Here is an 18068-nt window from a genome sequence, read left to right as displayed (position 1 = left end):
TTCTAGAATCTCAGAGTAGCAACATTCCATACAGAATCTCAAAGAATAGCAAGATTCCGGAATCCTCAGAGAGTAACAAGATTTTAGAATCTCAGAGTAGCAACATTCCATATAGAATCTCACAGAATAGCAAGATTCCGGAATCCCAGAGAGTAACAAGATTCTAGAATCCCAAAGAGTAGCAACATTCCATACAGAATCTCAAAGAATAGCAAGATTCCGGAATCTCAGAGATTAACAAGGTTATAGAAGCCTAAAGAGTAGCAACATTCCATGCTACTAATCCAGGGAAAGCAGAGGCTTCCCCCATATCTTAATACCAGACTATGGACTTTTCCTCCAGAAATTTGGCCAAATCTTTCTTAAAACTAGCTATGCTATCCGTTTTTAACACTACCTCTGGCAATGCGTTCCAGAGCTTAACTCTCCCTGCTATCAGTTGATATGACTAAGCTTGTGACGACCCATCAGTCAGTTTTCTTTTCTACTGTTCGCATGCTCTGGATTTCTCTCTCACTGGAAACACACTCTGAGCTCTCTTACCTGAAGTTCCAAGCACTTCTGAAGACCCGTTTGTTTCAAAAGGCATTCCCAGGGAATAATTAGTGTTGCATCTGGTTGTGGGAGTTCCCCTCCCCCCTTCTTTCCTTTTCTTGAATGTATAGTTCCTTTTTCTTGATTTTTGTAAACCACCCTGATGGTTATAGAAGGGCGGTATATAAGCTTTATTAAATATTAACATTTTCATGTTATGCATCAATATATTGGCTTCTATGGAAGTACCCTAATCTCCAATTTCCATTAATTGAGTATAGTCTGATTGAAGAATATCCTGTAAGAGGGCTTGCACAGAAATGAAATAGAAGCCCTCTTGGGATTTTTCATTTGATATACCACGATTGATATGTCCGTCTAGAGTACACAGTTTACATGTACATTATAGTTAATAAAAGCGAGGAAAGTAAACAGAGAGCAAGGATTTAGGATACAGCTGCTGCCTTAACTCATAACCAGAAATGAAACCGTAAGGACATAAATGATTAACCTCTATAGGATTTGATAAAGAAATTAGTCTTTAAGCCCGTTATATTAACGGGTGCTAGAATAGATGTGTCTGTCTGTCTTTCTTTCTTTCTGTCTCTCTCTCTCCTTGGCTGCTGTCTGGGTGTCTGTCTGTCTCTTTCTCTCTCTCACTCCTTGACCGCTGTCTGTGTGTCTTTCTGTCTCTCTCTCTCTCTTTGGCCGCTGTCTGTGTGTCTTTCTGTCTCTTTCTCTCTCGTTGGCCGCTGTCTGTCTTTCTGTCTATCTCTCTCTCTCCTTGGCTGCTGTCTGTCTTTCTGTCTCTTTCTCTCCTTGGCCGTTGTCTGTGTGTCTTTCTGTCTCTCTCCTTGGCTGCAGTCTTTCTGTCTATTTATTTCTCTCTCAGCTGCTGTCTGTCTGTCTTTCTCTCTCTCTCACTCCTTGGCCGCTGTCTGTGTGTCTTTCTGTCTCCTTCTCTTTCATTGGCCGCTGTCTGTCTGTCTCTCTCTCTCTCTCCTTGGCCGCTGTCTGTGTGTCTTTCTGTCTCTTTCTCTCCTTGGCTGTTGTATGTGTGTCTTTCTGTCTTTTTCTATCTCTCTCCTTGGCCGCTGTCTTTCTGTCTCTTTCTCGGCTGCTGTCTGTCTGTCTTTCTCTCTCTCTCCCCTTGGCTGCTGTCTGTGTGTCTTTCTGTCTGTTTCTTTCTCTCTCTCTCTCTTTCCTTGGTCGCTATCTGTGTGTCTTTCTGTCTCTTTCTCTCTCTCCTTGGCCGCTGTCTGTCTGTCTCTCTCTCTCTCTCCTTGACCGCTGTCTGTGTGTCTTTCTGTCTCCTTCTCTCTCATTGGCCGCTGTCTGTCTCTCTCTCTCTCTCCTTGGCCGCTGTCTGTGTGTCTTTCTGTCTCTTTCTCTCCTTGGCTGTTGTATGTGTGTCTTTCTGTCTCTTTCTCTCCTTGGCTGTTGTATGTGTGTCTTTCTGTCTTTTTCTGTCTCTCTCCTTGGCCGCTGTCTTTCTGTCTCTTTCTCGGCTGCTGTCTGTCTGTCTTTCTCTCTCTCTCCCCTTGGCTGCTGTCTGTGTGTCTTTCTGTCTGTTTCTTTCTCTCTCTCTCTCTTTCCTTGGTCGCTATCTGTGTGTCTTTCTGTCTCTTTCTCTCTCTCCTTGGCCGCTGTCTGTCTGTCTCTCTCTCTCTCTCCTTGACCGCTGTCTGTGTGTCTTTCTGTCTCCTTCTCTCTCATTGGCCGCTGTCTGTCTCTCTCTCTCTCTCCTTGGCCGCTGTCTGTGTGTCTTTCTGTCTCTCTCTCTCCTTGGCCGCTGTCTGTGTGTCTTTCTGTCTCTTTCTCTCCTTGGCTGTTGTATGTGTGTCTTTCTGTCTTTTTCTATCTCTCTCCTTGGCCGCTGTCTTTCTGTCTCTTTCTCGGCTGCTGTCTGTCTGTCTTTCTCTCTCTCTCCCCTTGGCTGCTGTCTGTGTGTCTTTCTGTCTGTTTCTTTCTCTCTCTCTCTCTTTCCTTGGTCGCTATCTGTGTGTCTTTCTGTCTCTTTCTCTCTCTCCTTGGCCGCTGTCTGTCTGTCTCTCTCTCTCTCTCCTTGACCGCTGTCTGTGTGTCTTTCTGTCTCCTTCTCTCTCATTGGCCGCTGTCTGTCTCTTTCTCTCTCTCCTTGGCCGCTGTCTGTCTGTCTCTCTCTCTCTCTCCTTGACCGCTGTCTGTGTGTCTTTCTGTCTCCTTCTCTCTCATTGGCCGCTGTCTGTCTCTCTTTCTCTCTCCTTGGCCGCTGTCTGTGTGTCTTTCTGTCTCTTTCTCTCCTTGGCTGTTGTATGTGTGTCTTTCTGTCTCTTTCTCTCCTTGGCTGTTGTATGTGTGTCTTTCTGTCTTTTTCTGTCTCTCTCCTTGGCCGCTGTCTTTCTACCTCTTGTGGTCTCTGCTTTCATCTTCTTTTCACTCTTTTCCTTCCAGCGTCTGCCCTGCCTCTTCAATCCAGCATCTGCCTGCTCCATCCACTGTCTGCCCTCTCACCCTTCCATATGTATCTGACTTCTTTCTATGCCCCTCTCCCCTTTCCATCCAGCCTGTGCCTCCTCTCTCCTTTTTACATCATTCATTCCAGCTTCACTGCTTTCTTCATTTTTATCTCTCCTACACCAGATCTAGCATCTTTATCCTTCTCTCATTTCTCTGCTGACCCCCTTTCCAGCATCAATCTCTCTCTACTTTCTCATTCCTCACTCTCCCCCTTTCCCTCATCTGATCTCTCCATTCCACCCTGACCCTCTTCCCCTCCTGTAATCTCCCTGCCATCTATTTCCTTCCTTTTTTCCTTCTCCCTTTCCTCCTCCCCTCCCAGCAGTATCTCTCCTTCTACCTCCCTCCAGGTCCAGTAGCAGCTCTCTCTTTATCCAGCAGCTTCCCAGCCTCCAACAATGACTCCTCCCCTTCCAACAGCTCTCAGTACTTGCCTGCATTAGCGATTTACTTAGGCAGCCTTGGGTCTGTTGCCACCTCTGAAGAAAGAGGAAGTTGCCGGTGAATCACTGCCCTGGCAAGTACAAGAGCTGCTGGGAGGGGAGACAGCCATGAAGGCTCCCCATGATCTTGCTCCCGCACACGCTGACCATCTCTCCCTTCCACCTGCACCTTCCCCGCGGCCCTTTTCGGTTGCTCGACAGGCTGCTGGTGTCGGGACCTTCCCTCTCTGAATCCCGCCTATTTTGTTTCAACTTCCTGTTTCCGTACAGGCGAGACTCACAGAGGGAATGCCCCGACGTCGGCAGTCTGTCCACGGGGCAGGAAATTTAACCGTGTAGATCTCGCTGGCCCTGTGCGGACCAGCAGGAATTTTCTGCGGACCGACACTGGTCCACGGATCGGCGGTTGAAGAACACTGCTCTAGGGTATACATATTCAGGGCTTCCAGTCTCTCCTCATACGTCTTCTGGCGCAAGCATCCTATCATTTTCGTCGCCCTCCTCTGGACCGCCTCAAGTCTTCTTACGTCCTTCGCCAGATACGGTCTCCAAAATTGAACACAATACTCCAAGTGGGGCCTCACCAATGACCTGTACAGGGGCATCAACACCTTCTTCCTTCTACTGACTACGCCTCTCTTTATACAGCCCAGAATCCTTCTGGCAGCAGCCACTGCCTTGTCACACTGTTTTTTCGCCTTTAGATCTTCGGACACTATCACCCCAAGGTCCATCTCCCCGTCCGTGCATATCAGCTTCTCTCCTCTCAGCATATACGGTTCCTTCCTATTATTAATCCCCAAATGCATTACTCTGCATTTCTTTGCATTGAATTTTAGTTGCCAGGCATTAGACCATTCCTCTAACTTTTGCAGATCCTTTTTCATATACATTGACGATATATATTTACATGACAAGGGGCTGCCATATAACTTGGCAACAGCGGTAAACTGTAAGGTTCAGATGAGAGAATGATACGGGGAAAAAAAATTTGTCCTCGTCACTGCCCCGTCATCGGACCACCGTCCCCTTTACCACCCCGTCCCTGCCATCACCTTCTCCGTCCCGTCCCCGTAGCATCCACCCTTCCCTCTCGCCACCTCACTGCCCTTCGGCACCCTTCGCACGGTCCATGCATCTCCCTCCCTCCCCCATACCTTTGTGGCGCATTTTAAGATTTGAGTAGCTTGTTGAAAGCCGCCGGAGTGTTCGTGCAGTCACGTGCATGTGTGGGCGGAAGTTGCGTCAGAGGAGAAGCTTCTGCCCACACACGCACGCGACTGCGCATACACTCTGGCAGCTTTCATCAAGTCTGAAACCTAAAATGCACTGCAAAAGTAAGGGGGAGGGAGATAGATTGATAGATTCTGGTATGTAGGAAGGAGGGAGGGAGGTGACCGCGCGCGTTCCCTCCCTTAATTGCAGAGACAAGGCATTCACCACTCCACGGGACGATGGATGGCCTTGTCCCCGTACCTGCAGTGAGCACCTTTCCCTCTTCCACTGTTTTGGCGGGTTACCCGCAACTACTCGCGGCTAGCCGTGGGTAACATCCACCGTGTCATTCTCTAGTTCAGAGGTAGGCAGATGAGTCTTACAAAGGAGGTATAGCAGATCAGTATCAATGAGCTATGTCATAAGTGACGAGCTAGGTTAACATTCGAGGTATGTTTTTAGGAGCTTCCTAATGTGCATGTAGGAGGTAGATGTTTTGATCGGTGGCAGCTTGGTAAGACAGTCGTCTGCTGAGGAATCTTTTTTAAGTGCAGCCTTTGATTGACGGGAAGGTGAAGAATGATTGATGACATGTGGATTGACCAGGTCCGGCGAATATGAATTGATTGGTGAGGTGGTTAGGCAGTAGACCACAGAGTGCTTTGTAAAAGAGGCATCCGAATTTGAAGAGCGCTCAACCTTCAATCGTCAGCCAATGCAGCTTTTGATAGGACAGAGTTATGCGGTCAAATTTTTTTAGGTTGAAGATTAGCCTGATGGCAATGTTTTGGATGCCACTTAGTTTCTGGAAGTGTTTGCATAGTCCCACTAGGTAAACAATATTGCAATAGGACTAGTGCCTGGACTAGGAGTTGGAATGGTGCCAGTTTCCTTATGGACCTGAGTTTCCATAAAGTGTTGAAGCATTTACGTACATTGTCTACTTGGGCTGACATGGATAGTTGTCTGTCTAGGTGGACACCCAGGATTTTAACTGTAGGGGAAATCAGAAAATTGGTTCCCTTCAAGGTGAGGGAGTCCATTGTGGAGATGGTAGATGAGGCTATGAGGAATTTTGTTTTCTCAGTATTTAGTTCTAGTTTGCAGTGGACCATCTAGTCTTCTATCATAGATAAGACCAAGTCTACGCTCTGTATTTCTATGTGTGTCAGGCAGGTAATAAGGAGAACGATGATGATGTCTTCAGCAAAGCTGTAGTGGGCGATGTTTAGGCTGCTCAGGTGGTCACCCAGAGAGGCTAGGGGACATTAAAGAGGAGGAGCCATAGTGGGGAACCTTGTGGTACGCCACAGTTGCTGGTCCATTTGTCAGAGAGTGTGTCTTCAGATTGAACTTGGTAGCCGCGAGTTTTGAAGAAGCCTCGGAACCAGTTGAGCACATTTTCTGATATTCCAAAGGAGTCTAGGTGGCGTAGTAGCAAGTCATGGTCCACTAAGTCAAAGGCAATGCCGAGGTCCAGTTGGAGTATGAGTGCATTTAGTCCCTTGCTTAATATACTGCATAGGTCATTGAGGAGGGCGACGATTAGCTTTTCAGTGCTGAATGACGGTCTGAAACCTGATGGGAATCAAGGAGCAGATGAAATTGATCTAGGTGGTTCATTAGTTACGTTTGGACTATCCTCTTCACTAGTTTTATGAATAATGGGATTAGTGCGATGGGTCTGTAATTGTCAGGCTGTGAGGTAGGTTTTCTCTTGGCTTTTACAATGGGTTTGATGATGATGTGGCCTCTCCTGTGGGAAATTCCCCTCTGCTTAGCATGTCAATTCCTATGAACATCGCCAGCCTGTGACAAAACGCTCTACCGCTGCTTGATAAAAGGAGCCCTTAGTTGGTTATCAATAACTACTCCCATAATTTTCAGGTATTGAACAATATCAATCCTAGCACCATCCATAAGTGATGTTAACTAGGACATGAGGGCTTTCGTTTTATTCACATTTCATTTGATCTTCTACGATATCTCTGCCAAGCTTGTTATTTAGTAATGGGAGATCCTTCATCATTTCTTCAGTGTCTTCATCTATGTCAGGGTGTCAAAGTCCCCCCTCAAGGGCCGCAATCCAGTCGGGTTTTCAGGATTTCCCCAATGAATATGCATGAGATCGTACGAAGAGAGACTGAACAAATTGCAGCTCTACACTCTGGAGGAACGCAGGGAGAGGGGGGACATGATTGAGACGTTTAAATACATCACAGGTCGTGTCGAGGTGGAAGATGACATCTTCCTTCTCAAGGAACCCTCGGCCACAAGAGGGCATCCGCTCAAACTCAGAGGAGGGAAATTTAAGGGTGACACCAGGAAGTATTTCTTCACGGAAAGAGTGCTGGGTCACTGGAACAAGCTTCCGGAGCAGGTGGCCAAGGCCACCAGCGTGCTTGACTTTAAGAATAAATGGGACATCTACGTGGGATCCCTACAGAGGTCTCGTAAGGCACTCAGACTTGATGGGGTGGGTCAGTAGAGTGGGCAGACTTGGTGGGCTATAGCCCTTTTCTGCCGTCATCTTTCTATGTTTTTATGTTTTCTATGATTAGCATACAATGAAAGCAGTGCATGCAAATAGATCTCATGCATATTCATTGGGGAAATCCTGAAAACCCGACTGGATTGCAGCCCTCGAAGAGGGGCTTTGAGATCCCTGGATTAGAGTGTCTATGTCAGGGATGGGCAACTCTGGTCCTCGAGGGCCGGAATCCAGTTGGGTTTTCAGGATTTCCCCTATGAATATGCACGAGTTCTATTAGCATACACTGAAAGCAGTGCATGCAAATAGATCTCATGCATATTCATTGGGGAAATCCTGAAAATCCGACTGGATTGTGGCCCTCGAGGAGGGACTTTGACACCCCTGATCTATGTCCTTCCTGTTCGTTCTATTAATAAATAGATGCTGCACCATGCAACCGCAAATAAATAAAACAATACAGAAATCCTTTGCAATCATGAGAAATCTGAGACTAGTCCGGAAATTCTTTGAAAGAACACAATTCCAGCTTATAGTACAATCCCTAATTCTAGGACTGCTGGACTACTGCAACATCCTCTTCCTTCCATGCCTAGCTACTATGACTAGACAACTTCAAACAATCCAAAATACAACTTTGAGACTCATCTACTCATTGAGAAAACACGACCATATCACAGAAGCCTACATCAACTCACATTGGCTACCAATCCAAGAAAGAATACAATTTAAATTCTACTGCATATTATTTAAAACCCTAAACGGAGACAGCCCATCCTACCTGAACAACCACCTCATCCAAGCATCCACTACCAGACACAGAAAAATGCACTCCCCATTCATACCTCCCCCGATCAAAGAAGTAAAACGATCAAAACTACACGACGGCCTCCTAGCCAACTCAAGCCGCAAGACTAGACAACCAGATCTCCATCCTTCTGACGACCACCCCAGACTACAAGACATTCAGAAAAGAAATTCCTGAAGCAGCCCTAACTTCACGTACTCTTAATAACTCTAGAATTGACAATTGATCTACTCTTTACTTCACTAGTAACAACAATTGTGCTTCCACTGTTACCCCCTTTTAATTCTTTTGTAAGCTGCCTTACTCTTAACAACCCGAGAAATGTTAAAAGATCTACTACTTACCTCTCTAGTTAATCAAAAGTTCTCCCATTGTAACCCCCATTTTATTCATCTTTTGTAAGCCGCCTTGAACCGCAAGGTAATGGCGGAATAGAAATCCCTAATGTAATGTAATGTAAATAGGTCCTGATTCTATAAGTAAGCTAAAGCATGGGAGATTAAAAGCAACCCCTTTTCCAAACAGTGTTGGAAGGTATCTGGTGTTATGTGAGGGTTTTATTATAGGAGTTATCATTCTAAGGGCATCACTATTACGCTCCTATAATTTGTCATCGGGTTATTCATGTTGAGGTTATTCCTTCATCTTCTTTGGAAAGTAGATTTTCTGAAGATGTGGTTTTTAAAAAATTTCATATGGGTAATAAATTCTAAAAATGTGAGTACTGGAGCTAGTTGTCCACTAGATTCCATAGGACTGTGCTCAATCCAAGATCAAAATTTACAGGTGCTTGGCCAAATGTCGCTTAATCCCACAACAATTCTAGAATCAAACAGAATTCCAGAGCCTGGCGGAGCATGTTTTGGTGAAAGCCACTAATACGTGGATGCTTGCTGAAGCATTTCTTACAACAGTGATGATAGCTCTGTGCTGGGACTTTGCTGTCCCCCAATTAGAACTCATTCGTCTTCTTTCACTGCAAGAGGGAGGGGGGTGGGGCTTGTCTTGCTTGAGTGTCTAATTCCATCCATTGTCCTTCCATAGTTATCAAAAAAACCTGACTTCTCCCACAGGATAAAAGAACCGGGAGAATACTAACGCTCGGTCTTGCACAGCTTCTTACAAATAGACGAAGGACGTTCACGCTCTCAACCACTTTTCTCTAATGTCTCCAAGTCCCCTTTTTCGTTTCATGCAAATCATTCATTTTAAAGGTCTGAGAGAGCCTTTATTCCAAAGATGCCTGGCATCCCAACTGAAGTGTCCATGAATGAGGTGGTGCCGAGCAATCCAAGAGCAGCAATCAGTGTGATGTGTTCAGCCATCTTGAAGCGTTCTCCAAAGAGGTGCATGCCATTCAATTAGCAACTGGGGCTCCTCAGGGACCACCAGTCCATAGAAGCTTCTAATCTTAGAGATGGTGGACAAATTCAAGGTGGCCCTTGCTGACATCCTATATCAAAATTAGCTCTAGTATTTTATTTTATGATGCAAAATGGCAACTTTGTTTAGACCCTGCAATTCATGTGTGTTTTCAGATCTTGGCCATCCAATGGAGGGGGGGAGGTTTCCACCCTAAAGAAATTTTAGAGGGTTTTTTTTTTTTTTTTTTTCAAGAGCTGGGATAATCACACCATTTAAATCCCAAATGGACATGCGCTACAAAAAAAAAAAAAAAAAAAAAGCAGCCATCACTTCAAATCTATTGATTTCCTGTCTCTTCGGAGCATTAAGCAGCTGGCCAGCATTTAGCTGGTAGAGGCACAATGGACACAGTGTGCAGAACACATGAAAAGCTGCGGCTTGGAAGGAGACATTTCAGAATCTTACCCATCCCGGGGTTCCAGATTCCACTTCATTTTTAAGTTTAGATCTTTCCTTTCAAACAGAGACCTTGCTAGATGTCAAATACAGCACAAGGTAACTTCACATGGACTTAGCTGTGCAGGAAATGTGAATCTCCTCATACACCCACCATATAGTGCAAAAATGTGCAAAGGTCTGTTTTTTTCTTTCGATCACTACATAGCCTAATGCCACACAAGCAGCGCTGTTACAAACATATTCTGTAGGTCAATGCTAAGGATAACAAAGTTTCCTTCCTTGGACCAGAAGGAGATACTGATAAACCACTGGAAGAGATCCCAAAACAACTACCCAGGCACAACACCCAAAGATCCACTCAGTGTGTGAACCAGTTGAGTGGAGTGGACTAACTGGGGGGTGGAAATGGGCCCGGAGTTTGCTCAGCAGAATTTCCCAGACCACCTCTTCCTCTCAACACATTGACACGCTGCCACCACCACCACTAGAAACACCTCACTGGGTAGGCCAGCTATGCTTTAAACTTTATAAAACACATTATTATATTTTCTTATAAAGCACATATTTTAACTGAACTCTCTGACATCCTCAGCCTTTCCATTCACAAAAATAGAAGGAAGAAAAGTTCCCATTTCCTGCTGTTTCATGTCCCCGGCCTATACAATATTTTTTTTCTGCAGACCCTTCAAAAGTCTGACCAAATCCTCGTTTCACTTGCATTATAAAGTACTGAGGATGCCATCTCTCCCCAATCCCAGGTCCTAAAGTCTAAGACAGTAGCGCAAACTAATGCTGCCAGATTCAGGAAAAAAAATTTCGATTCGATTCAGCCTATTGAATTGGTTTTTCAATTCGATTTTCCTGCCCAGTTGGGTGATTTTTTTCAAAACTCCTGGTGGGTTTTATAGCTTTTTCACCCCCTTTGGCTTCTCCTAACCACACTGGCACTGTGGTGTAAATAAAATAAAGAAACAAAAAGGACTTTTCCTCTCTCTGTTAAATCCTAGCTCACGTTTGCAGTCCAACACCAGCTCTATCAGAATACACATTTCAAATCTGACATATTATAATCACAAAACAGAAAATAAAATTAATTTTTCTACCTTTTGTTGTCTGGTTATATTTCAAATCTTGTTGGTCCAAGGCTCTGGTTTCCTTCTGATAACTTGCTTGCCAGGGTCTCCTTCTTTCTTCTTTCTGCGTGCTAACCATCCATCTGCCAACTCTGTCCTCCCTTTCCATTTCCCTTCCCTCCCCAGGAAGTCTGGTATCTTTCCTTTTTTTCATCTCCCACCACAGATCCACCTTTTCTTAACTACCCTTTCATCCGGCATCTCTCCCTCCTTCCCCACCACCCCAGAGTCCACCATCTCTTCCTTTCTTTTTCCAATTACCCTCCTATCCAGTATCTCTATCTCTCCTCCACACCATCCCTTGTGTCCAATTTCTCTCCCTTTCAGTTCCTTCCCTCCCTAAATCCCATGGTCCATCATTTCTCTCCCTCTCCTCTATTTTCAGACCCATTATTTCTTCATCCCCCCCCCCAAAGTTTGGCATATGCACGTCTCTTTGAACACCCCCTTCCCTCTGTGTACTTCTAAACCAGGGTCCCCCCCAAAGGCCTGCCCCCCCTTAAAGGTCTGCCTTTCCCCCCTTGAAGGCCTGCACCCCCCTTGAAGGCCTGTCCCATCCCCTTGTAGGCCTGTCCCCCCACCTTGAAGACCTGCCTGCCTGTCCCCCCCCCTTGAAGGCCTGTCCCCCCCCTTGAAGGCCTGTGTCCCCCCTTGAAGGCCTGCACCCCCCCAAAGTCCTGCACCTCCCCTGAAGGCCTGCACCCCCCCTGAAGGCCTGTCCCACCCCCTTGTAGGCCTGCCCACCCCCTTGTAGACCTGTCCCCCCTTGTAGACCTGTCCCCCCTTGAAGGCCTGCCTGCCCCCCCCTTGAAGGTCTGCACCCCCCCCCCCGAAGGCCTGTCCCCCCCCTTGAAGGCCTGCCTGCCTGTCACCCCCCTCCCCCTTGAATGCCTGCCTGCCTGCCTGCCTGCCACCCGCCCCACCCCGAAGGACCGCTCGCCCCCCTGGCCTCCCCGCACCACCTATGAAGCAGCACTACCTATGCTCCCGGCCTTGCCATTCAGTCCCCACCCCCACCACCACCCCCACCCCCGAAGGACCGCTCGCCCCACTGACCTTCCTGCACCACCTATGAAGCAGCCGCAGCAGGATCGCGACGTCAGCTATCCCTGCGCTGCTTAGGCGCTGCTTCCTGCGCCGCGTTCCCGCCCCTCCTCTGACGTCAGAGGAGGGGCGGGACCGCGGTGCAGGAAGCAGCGCCCAAGCAGCTCAGGGATAGCTGACCTCGCGATCCTGCTGCTTGCTGCTTCACAGGTGGTGCAGGAAGGTCAGTGGGGCGAGCGGCCCTTCGGGGGTGTGGGGGGACTGAACGGCAAGGCCGGGAGCACCCCTTCAGGGCTGGCACCCGGGGCGGACCGCCCCTCCCGCCCCCCCCTTGGTACGCCACTGGGTATAGAAACTCTCACTAAACAGTAAAATTGCATTTTGTTTTCAGAATTAAGTGCTGATACAGCTTCCGTTTCTATTTCACCTTTAATCACTCTGAGACCCACAGTGGGGAAAAGCCCTGACTATGGTTGACTCACAGTGTTTGAAAGAACTTTTCAAAGATCTCTCCGTGCCGTGTGGTGGTGGTGGTGGTGGTGGTGGTGGGGCCTTGCTGATTTATTTATTTCGTTTTATATCCCCAGACAGCTCAGAACGGATTACGATGCCTCCCAAATCCATAGGATGCGATAGGATGAAATGGATGGTGGCGCGCAGAGCGTCACATGGTGAACCTGCAGAACCGCATCAGCACCACGACAGGACAAATCCAGACTCAAAACGTTCCTATTCAAGGACATGAGAATCATCATCCCTTTCGAGGCTAACTTTCTTCCCCCTAACCTACTGCGATCGCCTTCTCCCTCCCTATTTAATTTTTATCTCCATGTTACGATGTACTCCCCTCCCCCATATCCTCCTGGTGTCATTCATGTCAGTTATTTATGCACTGTTTATGAATCCTTTAAATTTTTTATAATACTGTTTTCGTTTCTGTAAAGCATTTTATTTTAAACCGTTTAGATATATTTACATAGTAACATAGTAAATGACGGCAGATAAAGACCCGAGTGGTCCATCCAGTCTGCCCAACCATACATGCTCCATAAATTCATTTAGATATTTCTGGGCCAGAAACCCAAAGCTCTGCCTGGTTGTGTGCTTAGGTTTCATCTCCTGGAGTCTCCGTTAAAGCTCACTCCAGCCCATCTTAACCATCGAAACCCTCCCCAGCCCATCCTCAACTGAATGTTCATATACGGGATACAGGTCGTGCAAACCTGCCCAGTACTAGAGAATGACACTGTGACAAAATTCATCACCGTCCCCATCCCCGCGGATAACCGCGGGAAATAATCCCATGTCATTTTTTAGTGTCTATTTCAACCTCGGTCCTTCTACACCAGCATTCTTCAAAGCAAAGCTTGCGGGTCAGTGGTTGTGGCCATTCATGCTCTGATTCTTATGTGAGCCAAGGATAATGAAGCCATTGTGACATCACTGATGTGATTGGCTCTTAGGCACTGGTGGAATGAGGCATTATGACATCACAATATCTGCTCTGGATACCAGAGACTGTCATTCTGTAGTGTCTGTTTCAACCTCAGTCCTTCTACACCGGCATTCTTCAAAGCAAAGCTAGCGGGTCAGTGGTTGTGGCCATTCATACTCTGATTCTTATGGGAGCCAAGGATAATGAAGCCATTGTGACATCACTGATGTGATTGGCTCTTAGGCACTGGTGGAATGAGGCATTATGACATCATAATATCTGCTCTGGATACCAGAGACTGTCATTCTGTTGTGTCTGTTTCAACCTCGGTCCTTCTACACCAGCATTCTTCAAAGCAAAGCTAGCGGGTCAGTGGTTGTGGCCATTCATACTCTGATTCTTATGTGAGCCAAGGATAATGAAGCCATTGTGACATCACTGATGTGATTGGCTCTTAGGCACTGGTGGAATGAGGCATTATGACATCACAATATCTTCCTTTATTAAATTCAGATTATATTCCTCTTCTCTTTATATTTTCTAATCCTCATATTTCTTTTCTTCACACCTTCCCTATGTACTAACCCAACCTGCTTATTTTTTTTTCTTTTTTTTTTTTTAAATTGTATTTTTTCTTTCTTCCCCCTTTCCTATTGTTCCATGTGGATTGTTTACCCCAGTTTGTTTTTCTTTTATTTTTTTTTGCTTTTTTATTTTAAAGTAGTTAATTTTAATTACAATGTATTTGTGATTTTAGAAATCCAATTTTATTTCTTTGTAAAACGCTTTGTATCCTGAAAAGCGTTTAATCAAATAATATAATAAACTTGAAACTTGAAACTCTGGATACCAGAGACTGTCATTCTGTGGTGTCTGTTTCAACCTCAGTCCTTCTAGACCAGCATTCTTCAAAGCAAAGCTTGCGGGTCAGTGGTTGTGGCCATTCATACTCTGATTCTTATGTGAGCCAAGGATAATGAAGCCATTGTGACATCACTGATGTGATTGGCTCTTAGGCACTGGTGGAATGAGGCATTATGACATCACAATATCTGCTCTGGATACCAGAGACTGTCATTCTGTTGTGTCTGTTTCAACCTCGGTCCTTCTAGACCAGCATTCTTCAAAGCAAAGCTTGCGGGTCAGTGGTTGTGGCCATTCATACTCTGATTCTTATGTGAGCCAAGGATAATGAAGCCATTGTGACATCACTGATGTGATTGGCTCTTAGGCACTGGTGGAATGAGGCCTTATGACATCACAATATCTGCTCTGGATACCAGAGACTGTCATTCTGTAGTGTCTGTTTCAACCTCGGTCCTTCTACACCAGCATTCTTCAAAGCAAAGCTTGCGGGTCAGTGGTTGTGGCCATTCATACTCTGATTCTTATGGGAGCCAAGGATAATGAAGCCATTGTGACATCACTGATGTGATTGGCTCTTAGGCACTGGTGGAATGAGGCATTATGACATCACAATATCTTCCTTTATTAAATTCAGATTATATTCCTCTTCTCTTTATATTTTCTAATCCTCATATTTCTTTTCTTCACACCTTCCCTATGTACTAACCCAACCTGCTTATTTTTTTTTCTTTTTTTTTTTTAAATTGTATTTTTTCTTTCTTCCCCCTTTCCTATTGTTCCATGTGGATTGTTTACCCCAGTTTGTTTTTCTTTTATTTTTTTTTGCTTTTTTATTTTAAAGTAGTTAATTTTAATTACAATGTATTTGTGATTTTAGAAATCCAATTTTATTTCTTTGTAAAACGCTTTGTATCCTGAAAAGCGTTTAATCAAATAATATAATAAACTTGAAACTTGAAACTCTGGATACCAGAGACTGTCATTCTGTGGTGTCTGTTTCAACCTCAGTCCTTCTAGACCAGCATTCTTCAAAGCAAAGCTTGCGGGTCAGTGGTTGTGGCCATTCATACTCTGATTCTTATGTGAGCCAAGGATAATGAAGCCATTGTGACATCACTGATGTGATTGGCTCTTAGGCACTGGTGGAATGAGGCATTATGACATCACAATATCTGCTCTGGATACCAGAGACTGTCATTCTGTTGTGTCTGTTTCAACCTCGGTCCTTCTAGACCAGCATTCTTCAAAGCAAAGCTTGCGGGTCAGTGGTTGTGGCCATTCATACTCTGATTCTTATGTGAGCCAAGGATAATGAAGCCATTGTGACATCACTGATGTGATTGGCTCTTAGGCACTGGTGGAATGAGGCCTTATGACATCACAATATCTGCTCTGGATACCAGAGACTGTCATTCTGTAGTGTCTGTTTCAACCTCGGTCCTTCTACACCAGCATTCTTCAAAGCAAAGCTTGCGGGTCAGTGGTTGTGGCCATTCATACTCTGATTCTTATGGGAGCCAAGGATAATGAAGCCATTGTGACATCACTGATGTGATTGGCTCTTAGGCACTGGTGGAATGAGGCATTATGACATCACAATATCTTCCTTTATTAAATTCAGATTATATTCCTCTTCTCTTTATATTTTCTAATCCTCATATTTCTTTTCTTCACACCTTCCCTATGTACTAACCCAACCTGCTTATTTTTTTTTCTTTTTTTTTTTTAAATTGTATTTTTTCTTTCTTCCCCCTTTCCTATTGTTCCATGTGGATTGTTTACCCCAGTTTGTTTTTCTTTTATTTTTTTTTGCTTTTTTATTTTAAAGTAGTTAATTTTAATTACAATGTATTTGTGATTTTAGAAATCCAATTTTATTTCTTTGTAAAACGCTTTGTATCCTGAAAAGCGTTTAATCAAATAATATAATAAACTTGAAACTTGAAACTCTGGATACCAGAGACTGTCATTCTGTGGTGTCTGTTTCAACCTCAGTCCTTCTAGACCAGCATTCTTCAAAGCAAAGCTTGCGGGTCAGTGGTTGTGGCCATTCATACTCTGATTCTTATGTGAGCCAAGGATAATGAAGCCATTGTGACATCACTGATGTGATTGGCTCTTAGGCACTGGTGGAATGAGGCATTATGACATCACAATATCTGCTCTGGATACCAGAGACTGTCATTCTGTTGTGTCTGTTTCAACCTCGGTCCTTCTAGACCAGCATTCTTCAAAGCAAAGCTTGCGGGTCAGTGGTTGTGGCCATTCATACTCTGATTCTTATGTGAGCCAAGGATAATGAAGCCATTGTGACATCACTGATGTGATTGGCTCTTAGGCACTGGTGGAATGAGGCCTTATGACATCACAATATCTGCTCTGGATACCAGAGACTGTCATTCTGTAGTGTCTGTTTCAACCTCGGTCCTTCTACACCAGCATTCTTCAAAGCAAAGCTTGCGGGTCAGTGGTTGTGGCCATTCATACTCTGATTCTTATGGGAGCCAAGGATAATGAAGCCATTGTGACATCACTGATGTGATTGGCTCTTAGGCACTGGTGGAATGAGGCATTATGACATCACAATATCTTCCTTTATTAAATTCAGATTATATTCCTCTTCTCTTTATATTTTCTAATCCTCATATTTCTTTTCTTCACACCTTCCCTATGTACTAACCCAACCTGCTTATTTTTTTTTCTTTTTTTTTTTTAAATTGTATTTTTTCTTTCTTCCCCCTTTCCTATTGTTCCATGTGGATTGTTTACCCCAGTTTGTTTTTCTTTTATTTTTTTTTGCTTTTTTATTTTAAAGTAGTTAATTTTAATTACAATGTATTTGTGATTTTAGAAATCCAATTTTATTTCTTTGTAAAACGCTTTGTATCCTGAAAAGCGTTTAATCAAATAATATAATAAACTTGAAACTTGAAACTCTGGATACCAGAGACTGTCATTCTGTGGTGTCTGTTTCAACCTCAGTCCTTCTAGACCAGCATTCTTCAAAGCAAAGCTTGCGGGTCAGTGGTTGTGGCCATTCATACTCTGATTCTTATGTGAGCCAAGGATAATGAAGCCATTGTGACATCACTGATGTGATTGGCTCTTAGGCACTGGTGGAATGAGGCATTATGACATCACAATATCTGCTCTGGATACCAGAGACTGTCATTCTGTTGTGTCTGTTTCAACCTCGGTCCTTCTAGACCAGCATTCTTCAAAGCAAAGCTTGCGGGTCAGTGGTTGTGGCCATTCATACTCTGATTCTTATGTGAGCCAAGGATAATGAAGCCATTGTGACATCACTGATGTGATTGGCTCTTAGGCACTGGTGGAATGAGGCCTTATGACATCACAATATCTGCTCTGGATACCAGAGACTGTCATTCTGTAGTGTCTGTTTCAACCTCGGTCCTTCTACACCAGCATTCTTCAAAGCAAAGCTTGCGGGTCAGTGGTTGTGGCCATTCATACTCTGATTCTTATGGGAGCCAAGGATAATGAAGCCATTGTGACATCACTGATGTGATTGGCTCTTAGGCACTGGTGGAATGAGGCATTATGACATCACAATATCTTCCTTTATTAAATTCAGATTATATTCCTCTTCTCTTTATATTTTCTAATCCTCATATTTCTTTTCTTCACACCTTCCCTATGTACTAACCCAACCTGCTTATTTTTTTTTCTTTTTTTTTTTTAAATTGTATTTTTTCTTTCTTCCCCCTTTCCTATTGTTCCATGTGGATTGTTTACCCCAGTTTGTTTTTCTTTT

The 18068-nt window shown here is 44.7% G+C and overlaps 1 protein-coding gene across 3 annotated transcripts in view; it reads right to left on the bottom strand.

The window, feature by feature from the left end:
* BAHCC1 (BAH domain and coiled-coil containing 1) overlaps positions 1-18068 on the bottom strand; it is a 320033-nt gene that overhangs the window by 83215 nt on the left and 218750 nt on the right. The window lies entirely within an intron of this gene.

This window comes from Geotrypetes seraphini, chromosome 10 (genome assembly GCF_902459505.1).
Source record: "Geotrypetes seraphini chromosome 10, aGeoSer1.1, whole genome shotgun sequence".
NCBI lineage: Eukaryota > Metazoa > Chordata > Amphibia > Gymnophiona > Dermophiidae > Geotrypetes > Geotrypetes seraphini.
This window is presented reverse-complemented; position numbering and strand designations above follow the sequence as displayed.